This window comes from Osmerus mordax, chromosome 4 (assembly GCF_038355195.1).
Source record: "Osmerus mordax isolate fOsmMor3 chromosome 4, fOsmMor3.pri, whole genome shotgun sequence".
NCBI lineage: Eukaryota > Metazoa > Chordata > Actinopteri > Osmeriformes > Osmeridae > Osmerus > Osmerus mordax.
The window spans coordinates 16170365-16188208 of NC_090053.1; the positions used below are offsets into that span (position 1 = coordinate 16170365).

The 17844-nt window shown below is 48.4% G+C and overlaps 1 protein-coding gene across 4 annotated transcripts in view; it reads left to right on the plus strand.

Moving 5' to 3' along the window:
• Positions 1 to 17844, plus strand: part of LOC136942542 (neuronal cell adhesion molecule-like) — a 61583-nt gene that overhangs the window by 13952 nt on the left and 29787 nt on the right. For 3 of the 4 annotated variants that reach the window (XM_067235486.1, XM_067235491.1, XM_067235490.1), the window contains exon 2: positions 11517 to 11587. The exons of the other annotated variant lie outside the window; for it this stretch is intronic. The gene's annotated coding sequence lies outside the window, so the exon portion shown is untranslated. The remainder of the gene's footprint in view (positions 1 to 11516; positions 11588 to 17844) is intronic. 4 annotated transcript variants of the gene reach the window in all.

The window sequence follows — 17844 nt, forward strand, 5'->3', positions numbered from 1 at the left end:
GTGCCGAGCGACGGCCCAGGGACATTGTTTTATTCAGGTGTTGCTAAAAATAGTCCAGCTCTTTGACTCATTGCCCCCCCCCCCCCCCCCCCCCACACACACACCTATTCTCTACCACACCATTGTTATCACACCGGGCTTGCGGTAAGGGAGCTGCCGTTTGCTATTTGTGTTGTGAGCACACAGGAGGCATCATCAAAAAACACATTAGCCTCAATATGTAGGTCTCCCTGCACTGTGCAGCCAGGTCTCTAGATATCTGTGTTTCTATGGGCTGGAGCCACAGTCCACATCGTGTAATGCTATTGGTTACTCAAAGAGAACCTGTCCATCTAGGGGAGTGTGTGTGTGTGTGTGTGTGTGTGTGTGTGTGTGTGTGTGTGTGTGTGTGTGTGTGTAAATTATTGATGCAGTGTACATCTAATCTGCCTTGTGGACAGGTGTCAGGGTGTGTGCGTGCGTGTGTGCGTGCATGTGCGTGCTTGTGTGTCATGAGAGGGGAGTTCTGGGAGAAGGAAGGCCCTGGTGCTGTAATTAAAGGACACAGAGCTTGGACACAGAGCTTGTCATGGGGACAGCATGACAGCATGTTCTGCTTTACCACCCACACGCACTGCCTTTACTCAAATAGATACTGCATGTGCTGTGTCTGGGATGGGATGAAAATACACACACACACACACTCTCTCTCTTTCCCTTTCTTTGTTTCTTTGTTTCTTTTTTTTTCTGTCTCTATGCTCCACAGTTTTGTGGTCTGCCAAGCTTTTATGGAGTGAATCCTTTAGCCTATGTGCCAGGCTGGGATGACACGCTCTCTCTCTCTCTCTAGTCTAGTGTCTGTTCTTTTGGATGGGGTACACTCTACTGGAACCCCCTGGATGATATCATCCTATTCTCCCTGTGCTGTCACGTGGATCAGGGAGCCCAGAGCATGGATGAGAGAAAGAATGAGAGGAGAGAAGAGCAGAGAGGAGAGGAGGGGAGGGGAGGAGAACGGAGGGGAGAGGAGAGGTGTCTGGAAGGGTCCTCAGAGGGCTGTCTGTACCCCCCATCTGCTCCGGACTGGTCTCCCTCCACTGGGTCAGAGAGAGGCTGAGAGCCGGACCACCTTTACACACACACCCCCTCATCTCCCCAGGGCTCACACAGCAAGCATACAGATACACGCGCACACATACACACACAGATATATACACTATCCCAGCCCAGCTTTCCACCTTACCCACACTACAGTCTCATTTGCACACACCGTTGGCATATCTCCCTTCACTCTCACCTCTCTTACAGATCTAGCTATCCCTATTTTCTCTCTCTCGTTATCCCTCTTTATCGCTCACTGCACTCTGCTCTTATGCTTTTTGTTTTTGAGCTTATACAGTGAATCATTATATTGATATGCACCTCTGTAATGAAACACTATTATCTCTATGTGTCTCATGTGAGCTTGGGAACCAGAGAAACTGTTAATATGGTACATTTGCGTCTGAAGAGACTTTTTTGGAGTAAGTACTGGAACTCACTCATTATCTGGCTGAGGCCTCAGGATAAAAATACTTGACCTGTCTAGGTTCCCTCTTTGCCATGCTTATTAGTACACTGAATAAGTTTTTAGGTCATTTTTCAGGTTTTGTATCAGAGCACAGAAGAACTCCTTCTGGGGATTCCAGCAATGCAGTTATGAATAGCCATGCTCAGTTGCCAAGGTTACTCAGGTATTGCCCTTTGAATGTGTTCCTCTTGTAAAACTCTGCACACAGTGAGAGAGGGGAGTGTTTGAAACGTGTGATTGAGTGTTGTTGAGTGAAATGTATGTGTGTGGAAGTTTCTGAGTGAAGTGTGTGTGTGCCCCTGACGGCTTGGGGAGTGCGGTGTGGAGACAGGTGGTGAGAGAGCTGGACTCCCAGCGTGGGTGAAGAAGAAGGAGGGAGGAGGAGAAAACTCATTCCTCTCCTGCTGTCACAAACAAACAATTCAAGATGGCCACCTGATTGTATCTAAAAACACCCACCGAGCCGCCTTGCTGTCCTTCTGCTGTTAGCGCGGCTGCTCATTAGCTGCTTAGCCAATTAGCCTGTAAAATATGAATTAGAATCATTGTTGGTTCATTATTATGTGTGAGGCTCTAACCCGTGTGTCTCTGGGGCTCCTTCCACCATGTTTGGGAGGTGAGTCAGGTGGCTGAGCGGTTAGGGAATCGGGCTAGTAATCTGAAGGTTGCCTGTTCGATTACCGGCCGTGCCAAATTACGTTGTGTCCTTGGGCAAAGCACTTCACCCTACTTGCCTCGGGGGGAATGTCCCTGTACTTACTGTAAGTCGCTCTGGTTCAGAGCATCTGCTAAATTACTAAATGTAAATGTAAATGTGGTTAGTGTTAGTTGGAGGTGAAGTGATGGGTGTTGGTAGTAGTTGGAGGTGAGGTGATAGGTGTTGGAGGTGAAGTTATAGATGTTGGTAGTAGTTGGAGGTGACAGGTGTTGGTAGTAGTTGGAGGTGAGGTGACAGGTGTTGGTAGTAGTTGGAGGTGAGGTGATAGGTGTTGGAGGTGAAGTTATAGGTGTTGGTAGTAGTTGGAGGTGAGGTGACAGGTGTTGGTAGTAGTTGGAGGTGAGGTGACAGGTGTTGGTAGTAGTTGGAGGTGAGGTGACAGGTGTTGGTAGTAGTTGGAGGTGAGGTGACAGGTGTTGGTAGTAGTTGGAGGTGAGGTGACAGGTGTTGGTAGTAGTTGGAGGTGAGGTGACAGGTGTTGGTAGTAGTTGGAGGTGAGGTGATAGGTTTTGGTGTTAGTTGCTCATGTTGTAGTGCAGCAGTAGAGTGTTGTCCTGTCAGGGATAATTAACAGTCTGGGTGATGCTTCCCTGGCTGTATCGATTGCACAAAGCTAGTAAATGAAAATTGGTTCTACAGGGAAGCCTGGGAAGAAGCACATTCTCGTACACTGCACACACACAACACACACACACACACACACACACACACACACACACACAGATGCACTTGTGTATGCCTCTTTGTGTGTGTGCATGCTCAGCATGTGTGTTTGCACATATGTGTGTGTGGTGTGTGGGTGTGCTTGTGCTCACCGGACCGTGGATGATGGTCTTACAGTGACAGTGTGGAGCGTATATAGGGGGACGTGCTCAGCTAGATCTCTGCTCTGCGTGGCACCGCTGAAATCACTTGGAACTCTTCCACATCCCCTGTGTGTCTTCAGCTGCTTTCTCTCTGAAAGTGAGGTGAACCAGAGATACCATCCACAGGCCAGATAGACTGGGTTATTTGTCCCCTCATTTCATTATCATATGAATAGTGGCCATACGGCCACGTACTGTAGGTGCATTGTGGGCCAGTCATTCATTTCTGGAGAGGAGGAACTGTTTAATACCTCATAAATGGTTATTCAGCTGTGCATTGTTTGTTAACCAAGATAGCTTGTTCCCTGTTTTGGATGAGCGAGAAAGCAATTAGGTTGTTTTTCCTGTGATATAGATTTTATCGTCCTTGGACCCCTCCTCTTCTCTCTGTACACCACCTCACTTGGACCAATCATCACCTCCCATGGCTTCTCCTACCCCTGCTATGCTGACGACACGCAGCTGTACCTGTCGTTCCCCCCGACCGATCCGGGGATCTCAGCTAGGATTGAGGCCTGCTTCACAGACATCTCTACCTGGATGACCGAGCACCACCTCCAGCTGAACCTCGCCAAAACAGAACTCCTCATCATCCCGGCCAAACCCTCCATCTCCCACGATCTTTCAATCACCCCCTGGGATCTGCGACGGTGACCCCTTCATCCTCTGCCAGGAACCTTGGGGTTACCATGGATGACGAGCTCTCCCTCACAGCCCACATTTCTGCGGTCTCCCGGTCGTGTAGATTCACCCTCTACAACATCCGGAAGATCAAGAGATACCTGTCTGAGCATTCCTCCCAGCTGCTAGTCCAAGCACTTGTCCTCTCCAAGTTGGACTGCTGCAACTCGCTGCTCGCCGGTCTCCCAGCATGCGCAACCCGCCTTCTCCAGAGGATTCAGAACACGGCAGCCTGCCTGGTCTACAATCTACCCAGACGCTCCCATGTTACCCCGCTCCTCATCTCCCTTCACTGGCTACCCATCACGGCCCGCATCAGTTTCAAGACCCTGGTACTGACCTTCCGAGCAGTGAACGGGACTGCACCCGACTACATCAAGTCTCTCCTGCAGCCTTACACCCCCACCCGCCACCTACGGTCTTCTTCAGACAACCGCCTGGTGGTCCCACCACTCAAGACCGCCCGGTCCCAACACAAGCTCTTCTCCTGTCTGGCCCCCCAGTGGTGGAACCAACTCCCCACCTCCATCAGAGACACATCAGAGACTGTCTCCCCACCTTCAAGAAAAGGCTCAAGACGCACTTGTTCCGGGAGTACAACGGTACTTAGAAATGGTTTGCTGGACCCCATGTTAGTTTCCTCAAGGATCGCAACGACTCTTGCATAGAGCCTTGCTGATCTTGTTGGTTAGTGGTAACTGATTAAAAATTGTTGAAATATTTTTTACTGTTGCTTGCTTTTCTACAGGTACACTTGCACTTATAGCGATTCATGTTGTTTAATTGTAACTTGTTTAACTACATGCTCTTGTGGTTCTTCCCTTTGGCACTTATTTTGGTTGTTCACAATATGTGTTTCATGTTTTGGCTACCCGCAATGTTTTTGGGGCTATCTTGTTGTTATCAGTGACCTATGCACTTTGTAAAGCTCTCTCTTGGAAGACGCTTTGGATAAAAGCGTCTGCTAAATGAATAAATGTAAAATGTAAATGTAAATGTATGAGCTGCTATCTCAGTCCTGAGAGTGGAAAATGGAAATAAAGATTAAAAACGAATTGTAAGGTGTTGCAAAGCCCCGTGGTTAGGAGATCTCCAGTTCCTGATTGAGTTCTTGTTAACTAGCTTCTTTGAGTCACAGAGAAATACGATACAGGACAAAACAGGCCCTTAACCTCGGTGAAGGTCTGCAGGCTGTGGGTGGTAAATCTCTCCCATTCAAAAGCTCTACATGTTCTTTGTATTTAACTGCCCTCTCTCTCTTTTCTCTCGTTCTCTCTATCACACCCCCCTCGCTCCCTCTGTCTCTCCTTCCCTCCATCCCTCTCTCTTGTCTCTGAACGTGTTAACACTCCAGCACTGTCACCAAGCTTCAGAGCTCCATGGAAACCAATCAGGCCATTATTCAGTAGCCTATGTGTGTGCATGAATTTATGTGTGTGTGTGTGTGTGTCCACGTGTGTTTTTATGTGTGTGTGGCTGTGTGTGGTGGAGGCGGGACCGAGGGCTTGTTTAGATTTAAAAAGCGGAGGGGTCGTGGCCATCCCTACCGTCCCTATGGACTTTTTGCTGTAATTCATGTAAATTCCCTTAAGAACTCAGTGCCATTGTTTCTGCCATTGTCCCAAGGCTGACTCAGAGGCCTGTGTCAGTGCTCTCCAATGTGACATTCCTAAGATCAGGAAACACTGTTAGTAAAAGCCGATAAGATCAGGAATAATTGTTAGTAAGTTAGCTGTGTGTTGATAGTAGCTTCTGACATTCCTGAAATTAGCCATCACACCAACCTCTCTGATATTATGCTCCTCAGATCTTAAACTGGAGTTAACAATAATTTGATTTATAGAGGTGTTTAGGAGAGACCTGAAATAGGGGCAGTTCTGGGCTACACACACACACACGCACACACACACACACACACACACCTGCACACACACACACACATACACACACACATAAAAACACACATGCAGACTAACACACGTACACACACACATATTGAGATTGTGTGCGCTCTGAGAGAGCCTCATTGTTCACAGTTTGTTAGTTAATAGAAACACCGCTTCAGACCACCAATCTGAGATGAATGACTCGGTCAGCCGTTTCTCATTATGTGGATATTACAAACAACCAAACAACCTTAGAAAAGTTTGGTTTTAGATGCTAATCCATCTGCAGCGGGTAAACATAGGACCTTCAATCATTCCTTACTCGTCTTTCACCCCATCATTGACAACACTGAAGTATTTCACAAGTACCCCCACCCCTGCACCTCCAGTGTCCTTTAGAGAACCCAGCCCCTCATTCTCTGGCTCAGCCAATCATATTTCACTCCTATTCACCAGTGTGAATAGGCAACCCCAAAGGAGTCCTCTTGATACACACACACACACACAGAGGGGTACACACACTCACACCGACCGACAGACATGCACACACACATACACACTCACACAGACAGACAGACACGCACACACACAAACACACAGAAAGGCACACAGAGCGTTCCATTTCAGTTAGGGGCTTAGCTTGCTTGTTCTGTTAAAAGTTGCCATTGAAGTATGCAGTTGCCATTGAAATATGGTTCTTCTGCTCGGGGAGTGACAAAGCCCAGGGAGAGTGCCCGTCCTGGCTCAGTGTGAGTCTGAGGAGCCAATGGTCCCTCGACATCGCCCAGTGTCTCTGCTCAACAGAGTCAGTGTGCAGAAATAATGTCCATTAGACTTGGTCAATCAGGCTGCCTGCTCAATGAAATATGGCCTCTTGATTCATTCCATACAAGTATAATCCATACCTCACTACTATCAATCATATTCCTGAAAGACGTCCACAAGACTGAAGGCTTTTATTTATGATACATTTCTAACTAATGGGCTTCCATGCGGTGATGAGAGTGGCTGTGAGAGCCTAGTGGGTGAACTGTAATTCATCCAGTCTCACATCCACACTGCTACAAGGTTACTTCACTGACATGGTAGAAGACCTTTACATTCCCAAACCTTGGTTTCATTTCTCATGGCCACCAGTGAAGTGGTGCTGTTGGCTAATGGTTCCATGGGAACTGCCATGAAATTTTATTCTATGTAACATGTCATTGATGAAGTCATGGTGATGTCATATTGATTGATACTAGATGATTATGTTTTGTTAGAAAATATATATTTGAACTGAAGAACTACAACCAAAACAAGTAAAAACAATGTATTTTACACGTTAGTTGTTCTGAGGAGGGTTAATCATTGTCCCGACTGATTCACAATGTGCTTTGAGGGAGATTATGTTACGTTTTCTCTGCTTTTGTGGCAAGAGGAGTATTATTCTGGGCTGGGGACAGAGAATAGTGACTCTTTCAAAGGGAAAGGGACTAGCCATTGTTATCCGCTGCAACCATAGCTAACGGATGTCAAAAGGCTTTTTCAAATCTATTCTTTTAAATGGCTGCAATAATACCGGTGTTGAGGAGTGGGCAATAAACAAATGTCCACAGCTCCAAGTCAGCTAGATTGGATTGCAATGGACATCTGCTGAGTGTAGGAAACAATTTTCTCAGGATAGGGAAGGAGGTTCTTAGTTTTTGCCCCAAGGCATTTTTCTTTTAATCTGTTATCCAGGTGCCTTCCAATCTCCACCCTCTGATAACTGCAGGAAAGGGATTCATTCAATTGCATTAGGAGCCATCAGCTATCTCTCACAATGCTGATGGAGTATCACTTTAAATGCCAATCTTGTTTGCTTGCACAACCTGATCAATCGTGAAGATCAAGCCGTGTTATTGTTGCACAGTGTCTGGCATGTACTTGTGACGTGCCACAGGACAGGTGCTTGTTGGGGAATGTTCAGGGATCCATTGGCGTAAAAGGTTGTGAAAAATCGATACAAACTCCGACTGGAACTCTGTGGATTCTGCGCTCATTTGATACCAGGAAATGTTTAACCCCCATTGTAGAGAGACAAAAGGTTGTTTTAATCCCACTGTGAGAGGCCTGGTAGAGAGAGGGAGGGTCAGGGTAGGGCTGGGGGGAGGAGGGAAGGGGAGGTTTGCGTTTGAGTGTGTGTGAAACAGTCTCTCTCTCTCCCACTGTCACTCAGTTGCACCAAACATTCCGAGGAATACACGTCCACTGGGGATATGAGAACTCAACTTTATTTCTCTCACACACTATTCACACACACATAGATCTATTTACAGCACATGAACACACACGGGAAGAGATTGGTGCATGCAGGCTACGACGGAAACTCGAGAAAGGTAAGACTCTCTCTTAGGTGGTTTTTGACCCACAAAGCAGTTACTAAACCATATAGGAGCTTCTTGTATTAACATGGGAACTTGTCCTGTAGAGTTATTGCCTGGGCTATCTGGGTACTCTGCATCTGAAAACCTATCAGCTTATAATGCATTTTCTGCGGCATCCCACCTCTTCATGTTTGGCTGCTGACGCCTGACTTTGACAGTAGACTCTCAGGTCTGTTAATGTAAATCCATTAATGGGGAGAGGATGCGTGCCGGTTCACACTAATTATTTCCTCTCCTCTCTGGCGGTAAGAAAGCTTTATCGTGCGAGCTATCCGCTCAGCCTCTAATTATCCAGGAGGAAATGATACACATAGGCTACCGTGCTGCGTGTGCCAGCCCTGTACAGTAGGCTATCCACCTTCTTCCCTGCCTCTGAGAGCAGTGACCCAGCCCTGGGGAGAGACACAGCCCTGGAGAGACACCCAGCCCTGGAGAGACACCCAGCCCTGGGCAGGGACCCAGCCCTGGGCAGGGACCCAGCCCTGGGGAGGGACCCAGCCTTGGGGAGGGACCCAGCCCTGGGCAGGGACCCATTCCTGGGCAGGGACCCAGCCCTGGGGAGGGACCCAATCCTGGGCAGGGACCCAATCCTGGGCAGGGACCCAGCCCTGGGGAGAGACCCAGCCCTGGGGAGGGAAAAGCTGAAGATGTAGCTAAGATGTGGTTCTTTTGTGATGTGGCTAGTAAACACAGGCAGTTCCTCAAATCTGCCCACCAAAATACCGTTAGATCTATGCACAGCGATGCATAGATGATCCTTTGCTCTATTTTCTATATGCACATGTTATATGTCGCTCTAGATAAAAGCGCCTGCTTAATTAATGAAATTGTAATGTAAAATGTAACAGCAGGCTCTCATTAGTAGGCCCTGCTGCACCTTGGCTGTCCCGCCCTGCATCTCCCTGTCATTCAACCTCGCCTGTATCTCCTTCTGTCCTCGCCTGTGTCTCCTTCTCTCCTCACCTGTATCTCCTTCTGTCCTCGGGCTGTATCTCCTACTTCGCTTCAACCAGTCAGCCACGCGAATGAGGAGGCACCAGTGGCGTGTTGGATGGATCATTTGTGGTCTGCATGATGGCTTAATGGGTTCTATGCTAATATTGTTTTTGAGACTGGTTATAAAATGTCGCTCACAGAACTTGGTGGAATGAGTTCCCAGTGACGTAGTTCCCTTCCTATGTGGGAGACAGGGCTGCATGTTAATGTAGTTCTTAAGATTATCTTTATATTGGAACAGACAGGGACTTGATGTGTGACTAGTTATGGCACGTAGCTGTCTTATCCTCTGAGATATTAAACGTTGGTGTTTACGTGTGTTTATGTGTATGTGTGTGCGTGTGTGCTTGTGTGCATCTGGGTGTGCGTGCATGCCTCTAGCTCTTCAGCATTTCCCTCCCTCCCTCCCTCCCTCCCTCCCTCCCTCCCTCCCTCCCTCCCTCCCTCCCTCCCTCCCTCCCTCCCTCCCTCCCTCCCTCCCTCCCTCCCTCCCTCCCTCCCTCCCTCCCTCCCTCCCTCCCTCCCTCCCTCCCTCCCTCCCTCCCTCCCTCCCTCCCAGGGTCCTGCTTTGATCGTCTACAGCTATTTCAGTCAACTGCTCCATCCTTCTTATCGCCATGGCAGCAGAGCTGGGCTGAGGTCAGCTGAGGGTGGGGGTGGGGGGCAAGGCTGGCTGGCTGGCTGGCTGGCTGGCTGGTTGGCAGGCCGGCTGGCTGGCTGGCTGGTTGGCTGGCTGGTTGACTGGCTGGCTGGTTGGCTGACTGGAACAGCGATGGGGAAAGATAGACATATAGGCTGACGTACGTAGTATTGAATTAATGAGCCCCCTGGCACCCAGGATGTGAGGTTCACTGTTCCAGTTTTACTCTGATGCCTCGGCTTCCATCAGATGGTACTGTGGGATCCTCTCTCAAGGTTCAGCAGAGTTGGGATTAGGCTCATTCATCAGTGGAACATGGAACTGACAGTTATGGTAGGGATTTGTGAATGGTGGACACCAGAGAATGTTCACTGCTGTAGCAGAAATGTTCAGATATCTGATACAGTCTTGAACCTACAGGATGGATACATTTGATCATATAGGATGAATAGAAACAGAAGTACAATATATAACATCTTACAAAAGGTGGTAGAGGCTGAACATAGCTTTGTAGTGTGCAAAATTAGCAGATGATGACATTAATTACTCAGGCTGTTTGAGTTGAAGAACAGGATCAATCCTTCAATTAAAATGGCTCTGGGCTGGTCATTTCATCAAACAATTTTTGTAAACTCAACTTGTGAGGTTTAACAGAGTGTTCTCCTGGTGACTAATGTGTGTATGACCAAGAGGAGATGGTTCTCATTCCTCCCAGTCTTATTTAGAGCAGCCTGCTCAAGTCGATATGGTTCTCAGAAAGTAAATTGGATTGGCTCTTTCTATCATGTTGTATATGGATTGCAGTGGTTGTCTCGGTGTTCACTGTGACACACTTCTATTGAGAGGAGCCCTCGAGTCATAAACTCCTATTCATTTGTGCAGCACATCTCCCCCTGACAGCATGCCAATCTCTGTCACAGAGTGGAGGGACACTGCTCTGTCACTGTCACTCGTTCTCTCTCACTTTCTCTCTCACTTTCTCTCTCACTTTCTCTCTCACTTTCTCTCTCACTCTCTCTCTCACTCTCACTCTCTCTCACTCTCTCTCTCTCTCTCTCTCTCTCTCTCTCTCTCTCTCTCTCTCTCTCTCTCTCTCTCTCTCTCTCTCTCTCTCTCTCTCTATCTCTCTCTCTCTGTCTGTCTTTCTCTGTCTCTGTTTCTGCCTCTCTCTTTCTCATTGTCTATTGAGCCTGTTTGTGTCTCTCCACATCTCTCTCACACACACTTATTCCAGTTCTTTGCCATGGGCTGTGTGTGTCCCAGTTGTCTGTTTGGATTCATTCCTGATACGCTGAAAATCTGTGTTCACACAGACAGTTCATACATGGATATGTGTGTTTAGTGTCCGCCTCCACACCTAGCCCAGTCGGAGATCATCTCACAGGGGAATGCCAGTAGCTTATGGATGATGATAACACGTAGGACCAGGCCCTCTTGGCTTCTCTCCGTCCCCGAATCATGTGGAGATTTCCTGGAGGCACATCCTGGTGTTGGTAATCTTCTGCAGGACTGTGACGGGGAGGGAGGCAGACAATATGAGAAAGGATTTGCTAGATAATAGACATACGAGACGTGGGGTGTGACCCCACTGTGTCGCACGATTGAAGGGCTGTGTCTCTCTGACGGGCTGCATAACCGCTTTCACAGTGAAACCTATTATAGACTGTTGTTTTTTTTGCTTTGGCCAGGAGAGTGGGGTGGGGGTGGGAGAGGAGGAGGGTAAGACAGGGCTGGATGAATCCTAACAAGTCTTTTTCCTCTGCGTGTTTCAGGTAGAAAATAGACAGCAACGAGAGACAGAGAGAGCAGGGTTCACCCTGAGGAACAAACAGGCTCTTCTCTGGTGAGTTAATAACACCGGTAACACCAAAATGCCCAACCAAACATCAGTCACCTCGCCATTACTCTGCGCTCAAAAATTCCCCTTTTGTACTTACGCACCCATTTAACGTAATGATGTCACATCCTCATAAACATGTACCTCTTTGTATGGTATGTGTATGAACGTGAGGCTGGCTGTTTGTCAAGCTTGGCAGGATTCTGCGGTGATAAAAAGTCTGCTTCACAGCGTTATATGGAATGCATCGCCAGTTAAGAGCTTGGTTTGATCCATGGCCCTTCTGTGACAATGACAGGCCTTGCTCAGGCCTGGCCTGGGGGGAGGGCTGTGCCTCTTTAACATTCTCTGCCGTCCTCGGCATGCCCGTCCTCCATGCCACAGGGGAAAGGTCACTGGCTGTGTGATCAGCATTCGCCCGCTGGCATTATCCCGACGTCCCCCTTAAATTAATGCACGTTTGGCAGCGCCTCATGCTTCTGGCAGAGGGGATCGGGCAGTCTGTTTCACGCAGTGTCGATCGACTGTCCAAGCTGTGTGTTTAGAGTACATCGAAGCCCTTATTGGTTGTCAAGGTAACTTGCCTGTTGCTCCTCCCCTCCCACATTTAGAACAGTGGGCGTTGGTTGTTGAAAATGGCATTTCAAGAGCTGAAATGTCTCTTTCACCGTAGCAGAAGGTATCATCATGAGCCGTTTACAGCAAACACCACAGATGACACTTTTGCAGATTTGTCCTATAATGGCTCTGTTAGTTAGCAGGTGCCAAAAAGCCCATTAGACGTGATAGCGTTTGTTTGCCCTTTACTGAAGCTGGCTTTACAGTGACCCTCGGTTAGCTTTCGCCCCGGCCACATCACCTGTTGGGTTTACCGGTGTACGATGGAGCTCATGTTGAGGTCGAGGCCTGTGAGTGGAGGTGACATGATGTGTGTCTGCTGCCCAGTAAGGTGTGAAGCAGGGATCCCACCTTGGTCGTGCCAACCACACACACACACACGCCCCCACAAACACACACACACACACACATGCAGGCATGCACACCCTCACACACAAACACACACGTACATGCACACACACACACACACAGACACAAGGAGGGACGTGCAGAGGGATTCATTAGATGCAGCGCAGAAGAGGAGACTTAAAGCGCAGTGACGGCTCAGAGCTCATCCTTCCTCTGGTGGAAGACAACTCACGCTAGCTCAAGCAATCCCTCTTCACTGCCTATTCCTTTATCACTCACTTTCCTTCTCTCATCTTTCCGCCTCCATTTCAGACTCCCTCCTTTTCCCCTCCCTATTCAACGTATCCCTCCATTTCTCCCACCCTCCCTCCCTCCCTCCTTCCTCCCTCTCTCTCCCGCCCCTTCTCTTCCTGTTTGCTGTTGTTGGGAATGCGCTGGTCATTACCACTGTGTGTTCCAGGACAGAGTCCACACATTTGAATGGCCACAGACAGAGAGAGAGAGAGAGAGGGGGGGGGGGGGGGGGTTAAAGAAGAAGAGAGAGTGTCAGAGAGCGAGAGTCAGGGAGAGAGAAAGAGAGAGAGCCAGAGTGAGGAGAGATGGAGAGAAAGTCAGAGAGGGGGCAACAGAGGGAGAGGCAGGCAGAGACTGAGAGAGGGAGTCAAAGTGGGGGACAGCAGCAGGGAAAGAGAGGCAGAAAGAGAGATGACCAGAGCCAGAGCTGCAGACTGAATCGGCAGTTTCCAACACAGTGAGGCGTGAAGCAGCCTTTGTGCGAGGGAGCATTCAGGAGCCGTGGGGATGAATAGGGCCGAGGCAGAGCAGAGGTTTCTGTTTACCTCGGCCCAGCCCGCTTTCACAGGCTCACGTGATGGAGGGAGAGCACTGTTGTTGTTTGTGTGTTGTGATGCCGATGGGAAGAGGGCTGGGTGGGTGGGGGGCGGGTGGGGGCTGGGGGCTGGGGGCTGGGTCTCCCACCTTTTCGTGCCTTTACGATAAACATGCAGACATTTTTGTGAGGCTGTTGTCGCGCGACACAATCGAAATGTCAAAGTGGAATTCCCCAAGTTTACATTTATTCATATTCAAGTTTAAATTTGGTCTTACTGTACTGAGATTCTGCAAGACGCACTTTGCCTGTCGACTGTAGTGCTAACAACACAACCTGTCTCCGTGGCCTACCAGCTGCAGACTGCAGCACAAAGCACTGACCCATGTCACTAAGTTAATCTAGTGGCGGTGTGCTTGAGTAGTGGATTAGGCCATGTGTGAGTGACGCAGCAGGGCGATCTCTCCAGGTGAGAAAGCAATGAGCTTAACCAGCATGCGTGCCTGAGATCAGCCTAGCCATCGTGAAGAGGCCTCACACCACACACACTGTACACACATGACATACACACTCTCTCTCTCTCTCTCTCTCTCTCTCTCTCTCTCTCTCTCTCTCTCTCTCTCTCTCTCTCTCTCTCTCTCTCTCTCTCTCTCTCTCTCTCTCTCTCTCACACACACACACACACTTGTTTAAACACACACACACTCTTGCACACTTTCTGTAACTCTCACACACACACACACACACACACACGTCTCTCCGCAGCTCCCAGTGGGGAGACTTCACCCAGCAGACCTTGTGATAGCTGTGTGATATCTCCCTGAGATCTGCCATTCAGGACCATGTTGGGACAGGGGGAGACATGCTTTGGAAAGAGAAACCGACACAGAGATAGGGGAAGAAAATAGGAAGAGAGTGACATAGGCAGGGAGGGGTCAGGAAGTGAGAAGTGAGGAAGGAAGTAATGACGTACAGATTGAGTGTCAGAGAGAGAGAGTCAGAGAGACAGAGAGATGGAGAAGGAGTGTCTTGAGGGAACAGATTCACGCACAGCTGAGCCTCCCCAACTGCTGAGCAGATGGTCAGACCAATCAGAGGAAATGTCTGTTTACTACCTGCCCCATTTTCACCTCTCCATTTCCTTCTCCTTCTACTCATCCATCCTTCTTTTTCTCTCTTGCATTAGGTGTCTGTCTGTCTACTGTGTGTCTGCCTTGCTGCCTGTCTACCTGCCTGCCTGTCTTAGTATGTCTGTAAGTCCTTCCATACTGTACATATGCCTGGCAAGCATTTTGATAGTCATTCAGTTTCCCAGCATCCTTTTAAGAATACCCCAAAATCGCATTAGATGGTGGATTGATTCCAAAGCTGTCCAGCAATTCAATCCTATTGACATAGTGGACTGAGAATTGGCCCTCGCACTGTGGTAGCTGGTGAGATCTGTCTGTTTTGCAAGCTAAATTGAGAAAAATACCAATGATTTATGTGGCAGTAAAGCCTAGGTCACGGTCCAAGGCCAAGTCTATCTGCTCATCAATATCAAACACATGCTTGCTGCGTTGCAGCGGAATACAAATGGCCGAACTTCGATGTAACCCTTGAGCGCCGGTATCCCAGTCTCTAATAAGAAATCTTCACCTGAGACTCCCAAGAAATATGCAATTTCAGAGAATACAGAGATTTGAAGCACCAGTGTTCGATCAGGGCACTGTAGCTTCTCTAGTGCAAAGGCTATGTGACCTTAAAATACATTCAACCATCGTGCGTCAATAGATTTGAGAGTTCTGTTGACTTCGCCACTATGATTCATGCAGCTCCCATCCTCTCACTAGCTCACTGGGATGGTGCCTGTTAGCCTGGTACTGAGCCCCTGCTGCCCTTGACGTGTGCTTGCCCCGCTCGCCCCTGCACAACAGGGTATGTCACCCCCCTAGTGCTGCAACTCGCTCAAGTCTCTATGGAGGCTGTATGGCAGAGTGGTTTGAGAGCATACCAGGCCATGAAGCCAGAGGCAGCAGACACCCTCCAGGCCAGGCTGGTTAGACCCCACTCAGCCCGCCCCGCAGGGTCCCCCTCTCCTCCTGCATTAATCAGCGTACTGGGCCTGACCTGGCCTGATCTCACCCAATCAAAAATCGACATGCCCCAGACTAGCGGAAGCTGGAATAGGCTGTTAGTGATAAATACAATCTATGTTTCCACCACCGGGAGTAATGTTTTGACAGAACAAAGCTGACCATACTTCTACTTCAGAGTGGACCCAGACCAGACAGTGGAAAGGGAGGGGAGCGTGTTTACACTGGGCTCTGCCTGGCCACAGTTGGGTGAGGCACCAGACACAGTTAAACACTCGCGGTCATGACTGTAGAGTGGACGCTAATGGCACCATCTGTCAGCAAAGGTTTCAGGCTCAGGAGTCGGTACATCTGCAGCACTTAGATGTTGCATTTTCATACTTTCATTACCCACCAATTTGGCAACAGCAGATGAGAGGAATATGCACATTTAGAAGGACTCTGGTTCGGTCTTGGGTTGTACACAGTGCACGTTAGCAGGTGAACTTCTTCATTCACCTAAATGTGCAGGAAAGCTTCCTCGGTGAAGCGTAGAGCCAGCTCATTAGGATGATTAGTGCCTATTAGTGAACAGTTCAGTCAAACACACACGAGGGAGAGCTAGTTCTCTAAACCTCGGGCGGAGGCCTGGTGTCTCTCAGCCAACATCAGTGTTGGCGCTCTTTAATCTCCCACAATCTCTCATTTCTCCAAAGTATCCTATGGAATGGGGTCACTGCACAGTAATAAGGACACTGAATCTGCTTAGGGCCGATGCTATGTCCTCCAGTTATTTTGTTCTTTGTAAAATATCATGAGTTATGCGGCCTCAGAAGTTAATTAGATCAATTTCCATCAGATGTTCATTGGAAGATAAGGCACTGAGTATTCAGGACACACAACTGCTCTCTTATTCAAATACAGTAGATGTAGTTTACCCAGGGCTATCTTTGATGGATTGTGGCTTTCTCCGGCGCTGTTTGTCGAACTTAGCATATGAAAACGAGAGCTTGGGTATAGAGTGGCCGTAGCTCAAGCCAGTGCAATCACAGCTCATTCATCCCAGCCTGAATGAAAGTGTTTGAACTAGGCAGCACCAGGCACACTATTATTTTCACATTACAAAACACTTCCTCGTGTTGTGTGCACAATTCCGTTCTTTTTGTATCTTGTGGGGCTTGGATGATACTGCTATGGGGATGAATTTCGAATTTACTAGCAGTCTGGTAAAATGGTGTTCTGTCATAAGTACAGGATTCGTAACAACATCAATACACATGCACTTTAGTGGTTTAGTTGTTTCCCCCAAAGTAAAATGCGTAGTTGGAGAGCTTGCTAAAACGAACAAAAGATGTCATTTTAATCTCAATGGTATTTCCATCAACCAAACTTAATTGTAATTGCATATACAAGTCTATTTTAGAAAGGACCTTGCTGGCTGGCCAGATTTTGCGGAGATTGCTTTTGTGTTTAGGGAGGATAACTCTGGATTCTCCTCTCCACCAAAACCATGATTTGATTTTCTCACACTTTGAATGGGCCATTGTTTGTGGTCTTCTCTGTCTGAGATTGAACGTTGGGTGGCTTTGGGGAGCAGCGAAGGGGAAATGATTTGTATTCACCTGCTGGATGTGAATGGGGACGAGGAGGGGCAGAAGGACAGAGAAGCAGTGAAGGCTGCGCTGGACTGCTTTATGTGCTAATGGATTACTCTGACATTCACATGCATTTAGATGTGTTGTGTCTGTCAATACTCTTACATTTACCATAATATTTAAGAGGGAATTCTAAGCATATTCACAGGAGATTGACTACTTTTTAAACTGCACCAAGTCAACAAGTGATCATTGACATACACATTAATCTGTTTCCTGGGTTCAAAGCAGAAGCGAGTGTCATAGATTTAACCTCAGAGGTGAATCCTTACAGAGCCAGCCTATGTACTGTAACATGTGTCCTTTCATCAACCCACTCCTGAAAATGAATCCTTTTCCTCTTTTTTTATCCCCTGCTTTGTCTTTTATTGGCCTAGTCCTGCAACTGGGTTCTTCTGTCAGGCGCTACAAAGACAACGTGAGATCGGAGAGGGTCGTAATGAGGAACTCCTCTTACACTTTTACATATGGGCTGCCTGACTAGGCGGTGCGGGTAGGGAAGCCTATACGCACACAATGGAGGGTGTTTCAGAGGTCCCATAGCTCTTCTGAAGACCCCTTTGATTGAGTTTCCTGGCACCGGGAACCAGTGTTGGGGCCTGATTGTGGAGCTGGAGCTGGGTTCAGGGGAGGGGGCGAGGAGGGGGAAAGGAGGGGACGAACAGGGAATGAAGAGGGGGCAAGGATGAGGGCGAGGAGGGGGCGCAGACCTCCTCTGTCCTGACCTTTCACAGACACAGGTGGAGATGTGGAGTTGGA